Here is a 12,722-nt window from a genome sequence, read left to right as displayed (position 1 = left end):
TTCATAAGACATAAGCATCTTTCAGTTTGGCAAGATTTGCACTGAACATTGAATGATGCAGCTCTATCTCACAAAGAGAGAAGCTTTTTAAGCAGATTTGGGCTAGATTTCACTTCATTTGAACAGAAGCACTATTTCAACATTACTGGACTAAGAAACCTGTAAACTGACAATCTTGAGCATTGAAGTCCTAACATAAGTTTTTGTGCATATAACTTCTAACACATTAAAAACTGTCTTACAGCACTGCAGAAAACATTTTATTTCATAAGACATAAGCATCTGTCAGTTTGGCTAGATTTGCACTGAACATTGAATAAAGCAGCTCTATTTCATAAAGAGAGATGCTTTTTAGCAGATTTGGGCTAGATTTCACTTCATTTGAACAGAAGCACTATTTCAACATTACTGGACTAAGAAACCTGTAAACTGACAATCTTGAGCATTGAAGTCCTAACATAAGTTTTTGTGCATATAACTTCTAACACATTAAAAACTGTCTTACAGCATTGCAGAAAACATTTTATTTCATAAGACATAAGCATCTGTCAGTTTGGCTAGATTTGCACTGAACATTGAATGAAGCAGCTCTATTTCATAAAGAGAGATGCTTTTGAGCAGATTTGGGCTAGATTTCACTTCATTTGAACAGAAGCACTATTTCAACATTACTGGACTCAGAAAACCTGTAAACTGACAATCTTGATCATTGATGTCCTAACATAAGTTTTTGTGCATATAACTTCTAACACATTAAAAACTGTCTTACAGCAATGCAAAAACATTGTATTTCATAAGGCATAAGCATCTTTCAGTTTGGCAAGATTTGCACTGAATATTGAATGAAGCACCTTTCTCTAATAGAGAGACAAGCTTTTGAGCAGATTTGGGCTAGATTTCACTTCATTTGAACAGAAGCACTATTTCAACATTACTGGACTCAGAAACCTGTAAACTGACAATCTTGAGCATTGAAGTCCTAACATAAGTTTTTGTGCATATAACTTCTAAACACATTAAAAACTGTCTTACAGCATTGCAAAAACATTGTATTTCATAAGGCATAAGCATCTTTCAGTTTGGCAAGATTTGCACTGAATATTGAATGAAGCAGCTTTCTCTAATAGAGAGACAAGCTTTTGAGCAGATTTGGGCTAGATTTCACTTCATTTGAACAGAAGCACTATTTCAACATTACTGGACTCAGAAAACCTGTAAACTGACAATCTTGATCATTGATGTCCTAACATAAGTTTTTGTGCATATAACTTCTAACACATTAAAAACTGTCTTACAGCATTGCAAAAACATTGTATTTCATAAGGCATAAGCGTCTTTCAATTTGGCAAGATTTGCACTGAATATTGAATGAAGCAGCTTTCTCTAATAGAGAGACAAGCTTTTGAGCAGATTTGGGCTAGATTTCACTTCATTTGAACAGAAGCACTATTTCAACATTACTGGACTCAGAAACCTGTAAACTGACAATCTTGAGCATTGAAGTCCTAACATAAGTTTTTTTGCATATAACTTCTAACACATTAAAAACTGTCTTACAGCTTTGCAAAAAGATTGTATTTCATAAGGCATAAGCATTTTCAGTTTGGCAAGATTTGCACTGAATATTGAATGAAGCAGCTTTCTCTAATAGAGAGACAAGCTTTTGAGCAGATTTGGACTAGATTTCACTTCATTTGAACAGAAGCACTATTTCAACATTACTGGACTCAGAAAACCTGTAAACTGACAATCTTGAGCATTGAAGTCCTAACATAAGTTTTTGTGCATATAACTTCTAACACATTAAAAACTGTATTACAGCATTGCAGAAAAATTTTTATTTCATAAGACATAAAGCATCTTTCAGTTTGGCTAGATTTGCACTGAACATTGAATGAAAGCAGCTCTATCTCACAGAGAGAGAAGCTTTTTAGCAGATTTGGGCTAGATTTCACTTCATTTGAACAGAAGCACTATTTCAACATTACTGGACTCAGAAACCTGTAAACTGACAATCTTGAGCATTGAAGTCCTAACATAAGTTTTTGTGCATATAACTTCTAACACATTAAAAACTGTCTTACAGCATTGCAAAAACATTGTATTTCATAAGGCATAAGCATCTTTCAGTTTTGTAAGATTTGCACTGAATATTGAATGAAGCAGCTTTCTCTAATAGAGAGACAAGCTTTTGAGAAGATTTGGGCTAGATTTCACTTCATTTGAACAGAAGCACTATTTCAACATTACTGGACTCAGAAAACCTGTAAACTGACAATCTTGATCATTGATGTCCTAACATAAGTTTTTGTGCATATAACTTCAAACACATTAAAAACTGTCTTACAGCATTGCAAAAACATTGTATTTCATAAGACAGAATCATCTTTCAGTTTGGCAAGATTTGCACTGAATATTGAATGAAGCAGCTCTATCTCACAAAGAGAGAAGCTTTTGAGCAGATTTGGGCAAGATTTCACTTCATTTGAACAGAAGCACTATTTCAACATTACTGGACTCAGAAACCTGTAAACTGACAATCTTGAGCATTGAAGTCCTAACATAAGTTTTTGTGCATATAACTTCTAACACATTAAAAACTGTCTTACAGCTTTGCAAAAACATTGTATTTCATAAGGCATAAGCATTTTCAGTTTGGCAAGATTTGCACTGAATATTGAATAAAGCAGCTTTCTCTAATAGAGAGACAAGCTTTTGAGCAGATTTGGGCTAGATTTCACTTCATTTGAACAGAAGCACTATTTCAACATTACTGGACTCAGAAACCTGTAAACTGACAATCTTGAGCATTGAAGTCCTAACATAAGTTTTTGTGCATATAACTTCTAACACATTAAAAACTGTCTTACAGCTTTGCAAAAACATTGTATTTCATAAGGCATAAGCATCTTTCAATTTGGCAAGATTTGCACTGAATATTGAATGAAGCAGCTTTCTCTAATAGAGAGACAAGCTTTTGAGCAGATTTGGGCTAGATTTCACTTCATTTGAACAGAAGCACTATTTCAACATTTCTGGACTCAGAAAACCTGTAAACTGACAATCTTGATCATTGATGTCCTAACATAAGTTTTTGTGCATATAACTTCTAACACATTAAAAACTGTCTTACAGCATTGCAGAAAACATTTTATTTCATAAGACATAAGCATCTTTCAGTTTGGCAAGATTTGCACTGAACATTGAATGATGCAGCTCTATCTCACAAAGAGAGAAGCTTTTGAGCAGATTTGGGCTAGATTTCACTTCATTTGAACAGAAGCACTATTTCAACATTTCTGGACTCAGAAAACCTGTAAACTGACAATCTTGATCATTGATGTCCTAACATAAGTTTTTGTGGATATAACTTCTAACACATTAAAAACTGTCTTACAGCACTGCAGAAAACATTTTATTTCATAAGACATAAGCATCTGTCAGTTTGGCTAGATTTGCACTGAACATTGAATAAAGCAGCTCTATTTCATAAAGAGAGATGCTTTTTAGCAGAGTTGGGCTATATTTCACTTCATTTGAACAGAAGCACTATTTCAACATTACTGGACTCAGAAAACCTGTAAACTGACAATCTTGATCATTGATGTCCTAACATAAGTTTTTGTGCATATAACTTCTAACACATTAAAAACTGTCTTACAGCAATGCAAAAACATTGTATTTCATAAGGCATAAGCATCTTTCAGTTTGGCAAGATTTGCACTGAATATTGAATGAAGCACCTTTCTCTAATAGAGAGACAAGCTTTTGAGCAGATTTGGGCTAGATTTCACTTCATTTGAACAGAAGCACTATTTCAACATTACTGGACTCAGAAGACCTGTAAACTGACAATCTTGATCATTGACGTCCTAACATAAGTTTTTGTGCATATAACTTCTAACACATTAAAAACTGTCATACAGCATTGCAGAAAACATTTTATTTCATAAGACATAAAGCATCTTTCAGTTTGGCTAGATTTGCACTGAACATTGAATGAAAGCAGCTCTATCTCACAGAGAGAGAAGCTTTTTAGCAGATTTGGGCTAGATTTCACTTCCTTTGAACAGAAGCACTATTTCAACATTGTTGGACTCAGAAACCTGTAAACTGACAATCTTGAGCATTGAAGTCCTAACATAAGTTTTTGTGCATATAACTTCTAACACATTAAAAACTGTCTTACAGCATTGCAAAAATATTGTATTTCATAAGGCATAAGCATCTTTCAATTTGGCTAGATTTGCACTGAACATTGAATGAAGCAGCTTTCTCTAATAGAGAGAAAAGCTATGGAGCAGATTTGGGCTAGATTTCACTGCATTTGAACAGAAGCACTATTTCAACATTTCTGGACTCAGAAAAGCTGTAAACTGACAATCTTGATCATTGATGTCCTAACATAAGTTTTTGTGCATATAACTTCTAACACATTAAAAACTGTCTTACAGCATTGCAGAAAACATTTTATTTCATAAGACATAAGCATCTTTCAGTTTGGCAAGATTTGCACTGAACATTGAATGATGCAGCTCTATCTCACAAAGAGAGAAGCTTTTTAAGCAGATTTGGGCTAGATTTCACTTCATTTGAACAGAAGCACTATTTCAACATTACTGGACTAAGAAACCTGTAAACTGACAATCTTGAGCATTGAAGTCCTAACATAAGTTTTTGTGCATATAACTTCTAACACATTAAAAACTGTCTTACAGCATTGCAGAAAACATTTTATTTCATAAGACATAAAGCATCTTTCAGTTTGGCTAGATTTGCACTGAACATTGAATGAAGCAGCTCTATCTCACAGAGAGAGAAGCTTTTTAGCAGATTTGGGCTAGATTTCACTTCATTTGAACAGAAGGACTATTTCAACATTACTGGACTCAGAAACCTATAAACTGACAATCTTGATCATTGATGTCCTAACATAAGTTTTTGTGCATATAACTTCTAACACATTAAAAACTGTCTTACAGCATTGCAGAAAACATTTTATTTCATAAGACATAAGCATCTTTCAGTTTGGCAAGATTTGCACTGAACATTGAATGATGCAGCTCTATCTCACAAAGAGAGAAGCTTTTGAGCAGATTTGGGCTAGATTTCACTTCATTTGAACAGAAGCACTATTTCAACATTTCTGGACTCAGAAAACCTGTAAACTGACAATCTTGATCATTGATGTCCTAACATAAGTTTTTGTGGATATAACTTCTAACACATTAAAAACTGTCTTACAGCACTGCAGAAAACATTTTAGTTCATAAGACATAAGCATCTGTCAGTTTGGCTAGATTTGCACTGAACATTGAATAAAGCAGCTCTATTTCATAAAGAGAGATGCTTTTTAGCAGATTTGGGCTATATTTCACTTCATTTGAACAGAAGCACTATTTCAACATTACTGGACTCAGAAAACCTGTAAACTGACAATCTTGATCATTGATGTCCTAACATAAGTTTTTGTGCATATAACTTCTAACACATTAAAAACTGTCTTACAGCAATGCAAAAACATTGTATTTCATAAGGCATAAGCATCTTTCAGTTTGGCAAGATTTGCACTGAATATTGAATGAAGCACCTTTCTCTAATAGAGAGACAAGCTTTTGAGCAGATTTGGGCTAGATTTCACTTCATTTGAACAGAAGCACTATTTCAACATTACTGGACTCAGAAGACCTGTAAACTGACAATCTTGATCATTGACGTCCTAACATAAGTTTTTGTGCATATAACTTCTAACACATTAAAAACTGTCATACAGCATTGCAGAAAACATTTTATTTCATAAGACATAAAGCATCTTTCAGTTTGGCTAGATTTGCACTGAACATTGAATGAAAGCAGCTCTATCTCACAGAGAGAGAAGCTTTTTAGCAGATTTGGGCTAGATTTCACTTCCTTTGAACAGAAGCACTATTTCAACATTGTTGGACTCAGAAACCTGTAAACTGACAATCTTGAGCATTGAAGTCCTAACATAAGTTTTTGTGCATATAACTTCTAACACATTAAAAACTGTCTTACAGCATTGCAAAAATATTGTATTTCATAAGGCATAAGCATCTTTCAATTTGGCTAGATTTGCACTGAACATTGAATGAAGCAGCTTTCTCTAATAGAGAGAAAAGCTATGGAGCAGATTTGGGCTAGATTTCACTGCATTTGAACAGAAGCACTATTTCAACATTTCTGGACTCAGAAAAGCTGTAAACTGACAATCTTGATCATTGATGTCCTAACATAAGTTTTTGTGCATATAACTTCTAACACATTAAAAACTGTCTTACAGCATTGCAGAAAACATTTTATTTCATAAGACATAAGCATCTTTCAGTTTGGCAAGATTTGCACTGAACATTGAATGATGCAGCTCTATCTCACAAAGAGAGAAGCTTTTTAAGCAGATTTGGGCTAGATTTCACTTCATTTGAACAGAAGCACTATTTCAACATTACTGGACTAAGAAACCTGTAAACTGACAATCTTGAGCATTGAAGTCCTAACATAAGTTTTTGTGCATATAACTTCTAACACATTAAAAACTGTCTTACAGCATTGCAGAAAACATTTTATTTCATAAGACATAAAGCATCTTTCAGTTTGGCTAGATTTGCACTGAACATTGAATGAAGCAGCTCTATCTCACAGAGAGAGAAGCTTTTTAGCAGATTTGGGCTAGATTTCACTTCATTTGAACAGAAGGACTATTTCAACATTACTGGACTCAGAAACCTATAAACTGACAATCTTGAGCATTGAAGTCCTAACATTAGTTTTTGTGCATATAACTTCTAACACATTAAAAACTGTCTTACAGCATTGCAGAAAACATTTTATTTCATAAGACATAAGCATCTTTCAGTTTGGCAAGATTTGCACTGAACATTGAATGAAGCAGCTCTATCTCACAAAGAGAGAAGCTTTTTAGCAGATTTGGGCTAGATTTCACTTCATTTGAACAGAAGCACTATTTCAACATTACTGGACTCAGAAACCTGTAAACTGACAATCTTGAGCATTGAAGTCCTAAAATAAGTTTTTGTGCATATAAGTTCTAACACATTAAAAACTGTCTTACAGCATTGCAGAAAACATTTTATTTCATAAGACATAAAGCATCTTTCAGTCTGGCAAGATTTGCACTGAATATTGAATGAAGCAGCTTTCTCTAATAGAGAGACCAGCTTTTAAGCAGATTTGGGCTAGATTTCACTTCATTTGAACAGAAGCACTATTTCAACATTACTGGACTCAGAAACCTGTAAACTGACAATCTTGAGCATTGAAGTCCTAACATAAGTTTTTGTGCATATAACTTCTAACACATTAAAAACTGTCTTACAGCATTGCAGAAAACATTTTATTTCATAAGACATAAGCATCTGTCAATTTGGCAAGATTTGCACTGAATATTGAATGAAGCAGCTTTCTCTAATAGAGAGACAAGCTTTTGAACAGATTTGGGCTAGATGTCACTTCATTTGAACAGAAGCACTATTTCAACATTACTGGACTCAGAAACCTATAAACTGACAATCTTGAGCATTGAAGTCCTAACATTAGTTTTTGTGCATATAACTTCTAACACATTAAAAACTGTCTTACAGCATTGCAGAAAACATTTTATTTCATAAGACATAAGCATCTTTCAGTTTGGCAAGATTTGCACTGAACATTGAATGAAGCAGCTCTATTTCACAAAGAGAGAAGCTTTTTAGCAGATTTGGGCTAGATTTCACTTCATTTGAACAGAAGCACTATTTCAACATTACTGGACTCAGAAACCTGTAAACTGACAATCTTGAGCATTGAAGTCCTAAAATAAGTTGTTGTGCATATAAGTTCTAACACATTAAAAACTGTCTTACAGCATTGCAGAAAACATTTTATTTCATAAGACATAAAGCATCTTTCAGTTTGGCAAGATTTGCACTGAATATTGAATGAAGCAGCTTTCTCTAATAGAGAGACCAGCTTTTAAGCAGATTTGGGCTAGATTTCACTTCATTTGAACAGAAGCACTATTTCAACATTACTGGACTCAGAAACCTGTAAACTGACAATCTTGAGCATTGAAGTCCTAACATTAGTTTTTGTGCATATAACTTCTAACACATTAAAAACTGTCTTACAGCATTGCAAAAACATTGTATTTTATAAGGCATAAGCATCTTTCAATTTGGCAAGATTTGCACTGAATATTGAATGAAGCAGCTTTCTCTAATAGAGAGACAAGCTTTTGAGCAGATTTGGGCTAGATTTCACTTCATTTGAACAGAAGCACTTTTTCAACATTACTGGACTCAGAAACCTATAAACTGACAATCTTGATCATTGATGTCCTAACATAAGTTTTTGTGCATATAACTTCTAACAAATTAAAAACTGTCTTACAGCATTGCAGAAAACATTTTATTTCATAAGACATAAGCATCTTTTAGTTTGGCTAGATTTGCACTGAACATTGAATGAAAGCAGCTCTATCTCACAGAGAGAGAAGCTTTTTAGCAGATTTGGGCTAGATTTCACTTCATTTGAACAGAAGCACTATTTCAACATTACTGGACTCAGAAACCTGTAAACTGACAATCTTGAGCATTGAAGTCCTAACATAAGTTTTTGTGCATATAACTTCTAACACATTAAAAACTGTCTTACAGCATTGCAGAAAACATTTTATTTCATAAGACATAAGCATCTGTCAATTTGGCAAGATTTGCACTGAATATTGAATGAAGCAGCTTTCTCTAATAGAGAGACAAGCTTTTGAACAGATTTGGGCTAGATTTCACTTCATTTGAACAGAAGCACTTTTTCAACATTACTGGACTCAGAAACCTATAAACTGACAATCTTGATCATTGATGTCCTAACATAAGTTTTTGTGCATATAACTTCTAACAAATTAAAAACTGTCTTACAGCATTGCAGAAAACATTTTATTTCATAAGACATAAGCATCTTTCAGTTTGGCAAGATTTGCACTGAACATTGAATGAAGCAGCTCTATTTCACAAAGAGAGAAGCTTTTTAGCAGATTTGGGCTAGATTTCACTTCATTTGAACAGAAGCACTATTTCAACATTACTGGACTCAGAAACCTGTAAACTGACAATCTTGAGCATTGAAGTCCTAAAATAAGTTTTTGTGCATATAAGTTCTAACACATTAAAAACTGTCTTACAGCATTGCAGAAAACATTTTATTTCATAAGACATAAAGCATCTTTCAGTTTGGCAAGATTTGCACTGAATATTGAATGAAGCAGCTTTCTCTAATAGAGAGACAAGCTTTTGAGCAGATTTGGGCTAGATTTCACTTCATTTGAACAGAAGCACTTTTTCAACATTACTGGACTCAGAAACCTATAAACTGACAATCTTGATCATTGATGTCCTAACATAAGTTTTTGTGCATATAACTTCTAACACATTAAAAACTGTCTTACAGCATTGCAGAAAACATTTTATTTCATAAGACATAAGCATCTGTCAATTTGGCAAGATTTGCACTGAATATTGAATGAAGCAGCTTTCTCTAATAGAGAGACAAGCTTTTGAACAGATTTGGGCTAGATGTCACTTCATTTGAACAGAAGCACTATTTCAACATTACTGGACTCAGAAACCTATAAACTGACAATCTTGAGCATTGAAGTCCTAACATTAGTTTTTGTGCATATAACTTCTAACACATTAAAAACTGTCTTACAGCATTGCAGAAAACATTTTATTTCATAAGACATAAAGCATCTTTTTAGTTTGGCTAGATTTGCACTGAACATTGAATGAAAGCAGCTCTATCTCACAGAGAGAGAAGCTTTTTAGCAGATTTGGGCTAGATTTCACTTCATTTGAACAGAAGCACTATTTCAACATTACTGGACTCAGAAACCTGTAAACTGACAATCTTGAGCATTGAAGTCCTAACATAAGTTTTTGTGCATATAACTTCTAACACATTAAAAACTGTCTTACAGCATTGCAGAAAACATTTTATTTCATAAGACATAAAGCATCTTTCAGTTTGGCTAGATTTGCACTGAACATTGAATGAAAGCAGCTCTATCTCACAGAGAGAGAAGCTTTTTAGCAGATTTGGGCTAGATTTCACTTCCTTTGAACAGAAGCACTATTTCAACATTGTTGGACTCAGAAACCTGTAAACTGACAATCTTGAGCATTGAAGTCCTAACATAAGTTTTTGTGCATATAACTTCTAACACATTAAAAACTGTCTTACAGCATTGCAAAAATATTGTATTTCATAAGGCATAAGCATCTTTCAATTTGGCTAGATTTGCACTGAACATTGAATGAAGCAGCTTTCTCTAATAGAGAGAAAAGCTATGGAGCAGATTTGGGCTAGATTTCACTGCATTTGAACAGAAGCACTATTTCAACATTTCTGGACTCAGAAAAGCTGTAAACTGACAATCTTGATCATTGATGTCCTAACATAAGTTTTTGTGCATATAACTTCTAACACATTAAAAACTGTCTTACAGCATTGCAGAAAACATTTTATTTCATAAGACATAAGCATCTTTCAGTTTGGCAAGATTTGCACTGAACATTGAATGATGCAGCTCTATCTCACAAAGAGAGAAGCTTTTTAAGCAGATTTGGGCTAGATTTCACTTCATTTGAACAGAAGCACTATTTCAACATTACTGGACTAAGAAACCTGTAAACTGACAATCTTGAGCATTGAAGTCCTAACATAAGTTTTTGTGCATATAACTTCTAACACATTAAAAACTGTCTTACAGCATTGCAGAAAACATTTTATTTCATAAGACATAAAGCATCTTTCAGTTTGGCTAGATTTGCACTGAACATTGAATGAAGCAGCTCTATCTCACAGAGAGAGAAGCTTTTTAGCAGATTTGGGCTAGATTTCACTTCATTTGAACAGAAGGACTATTTCAACATTACTGGACTCAGAAACCTATAAACTGACAATCTTGAGCATTGAAGTCCTAACATTAGTTTTTGTGCATATAACTTCTAACACATTAAAAACTGTCTTACAGCATTGCAGAAAACATTTTATTTCATAAGACATAAGCATCTTTCAGTTTGGCAAGATTTGCACTGAACATTGAATGAAGCAGCTCTATCTCACAAAGAGAGAAGCTTTTTAGCAGATTTGGGCTAGATTTCACTTCATTTGAACAGAAGCACTATTTCAACATTACTGGACTCAGAAACCTGTAAACTGACAATCTTGAGCATTGAAGTCCTAAAATAAGTTTTTGTGCATATAAGTTCTAACACATTAAAAACTGTCTTACAGCATTGCAGAAAACATTTTATTTCATAAGACATAAAGCATCTTTCAGTCTGGCAAGATTTGCACTGAATATTGAATGAAGCAGCTTTCTCTAATAGAGAGACCAGCTTTTAAGCAGATTTGGGCTAGATTTCACTTCATTTGAACAGAAGCACTATTTCAACATTACTGGACTCAGAAACCTGTAAACTGACAATCTTGAGCATTGAAGTCCTAACATAAGTTTTTGTGCATATAACTTCTAACACATTAAAAACTGTCTTACAGCATTGCAGAAAACATTTTATTTCATAAGACATAAGCATCTGTCAATTTGGCAAGATTTGCACTGAATATTGAATGAAGCAGCTTTCTCTAATAGAGAGACAAGCTTTTGAACAGATTTGGGCTAGATGTCACTTCATTTGAACAGAAGCACTATTTCAACATTACTGGACTCAGAAACCTATAAACTGACAATCTTGAGCATTGAAGTCCTAACATTAGTTTTTGTGCATATAACTTCTAACACATTAAAAACTGTCTTACAGCATTGCAGAAAACATTTTATTTCATAAGACATAAGCATCTGTCAATTTGGCAAGATTTGCACTGAATATTGAATGAAGCAGCTTTCTCTAATAGAGAGACAAGCTTTTGAACAGATTTGGGCTAGATTTCACTTCATTTGAACAGAAGCACTTTTTCAACATTACTGGACTCAGAAACCTATAAACTGACAATCTTGATCATTGATGTCCTAACATAAGTTTTTGTGCATATAACTTCTAACAAATTAAAAACTGTCTTACAGCATTGCAGAAAACATTTTATTTCATAAGACATAAGCATCTTTCAGTTTGGCAAGATTTGCACTGAACATTGAATGAAGCAGCTCTATTTCACAAAGAGAGAAGCTTTTTAGCAGATTTGGGCTAGATTTCACTTCATTTGAACAGAAGCACTATTTCAACATTACTGGACTCAGAAACCTGTAAACTGACAATCTTGAGCATTGAAGTCCTAAAATAAGTTTTTGTGCATATAAGTTCTAACACATTAAAAACTGTCTTACAGCATTGCAGAAAACATTTTATTTCATAAGACATAAAGCATCTTTCAGTTTGGCAAGATTTGCACTGAATATTGAATGAAGCAGCTTTCTCTAATAGAGAGACAAGCTTTTGAGCAGATTTGGGCTAGATTTCACTTCATTTGAACAGAAGCACTTTTTCAACATTACTGGACTCAGAAACCTATAAACTGACAATCTTGATCATTGATGTCCTAACATAAGTTTTTGTGCATATAACTTCTAACACATTAAAAACTGTCTTACAGCATTGCAGAAAACATTTTATTTCATAAGACATAAGCATCTGTCAATTTGGCAAGATTTGCACTGAATATTGAATGAAGCAGCTTTCTCTAATAGA

The sequence above is a fragment of the Carassius carassius genome, chromosome 42, assembly GCF_963082965.1.
Source record: "Carassius carassius chromosome 42, fCarCar2.1, whole genome shotgun sequence".
In the NCBI taxonomy this organism is placed as follows: domain Eukaryota; kingdom Metazoa; phylum Chordata; class Actinopteri; order Cypriniformes; family Cyprinidae; genus Carassius; species Carassius carassius.
This window is presented reverse-complemented; position numbering follows the sequence as displayed.